Raw genomic sequence first — 644 nt, 5'->3', positions numbered from 1 at the left:
TCCCTAATAAACCCCATCCTGTGAGCATTGTGGGTGTGGCCATTGCAATGAATTATCGATCGCAGCCAAGTAGAGTGCTATGGGAGGGATGGTGGGGAACATCTGTTGCAACAAAGCAAACTAGAGTCCATTTGTCATTAGGAAACAGTGACTGCAACTCAAATTTTTCATTTAATAGGCTTTACTGGGGATGCTTTCTAACTACAGGTTGTAGATAAATTGAATGTTCATGACTCAAAAGCAAGCCACCTTCACTGAGGACCAGAATCACTGAAAATTCTGGTGAACTTTGACTGGGAACAAAACACCTGGTGATCTACTCAACAAATCAGCCAATGAAAACCTTATAGACCATAACAGTCTCATCTGCAACTAGTCATGGAGATGACACAAGACAGAGCAGCATTTTCTGCTGCTGTGCATGGGGGCCATAAGTTAGGAACCCCCTTGATGGCAGCTAGCAACAACTTTAGGGCAATTTTCTAAGTTTGCATTGGCCTCGGGCCTAGAAGGTAATCTGTCTGGAGCCTATGAGTTTGTGCTGTATGTCTCTGGTTACCTTTTCTTTTCAGCTCAGAAGATGCAGAAATTCACACCCAGGCCCTAAAGACTAATTTATGATGGAGCTATGATGGAGTCCTGGT

The sequence above is a fragment of the Chrysochloris asiatica genome, unplaced genomic scaffold (assembly GCF_000296735.1).
Source record: "Chrysochloris asiatica unplaced genomic scaffold, ChrAsi1.0 scaffold00324, whole genome shotgun sequence".
Lineage (NCBI taxonomy): Eukaryota > Metazoa > Chordata > Mammalia > Afrosoricida > Chrysochloridae > Chrysochloris > Chrysochloris asiatica.
The sequence above is the reverse complement of the archived record's forward strand: the minus strand, read 5'-3'. Positions refer to the sequence as shown.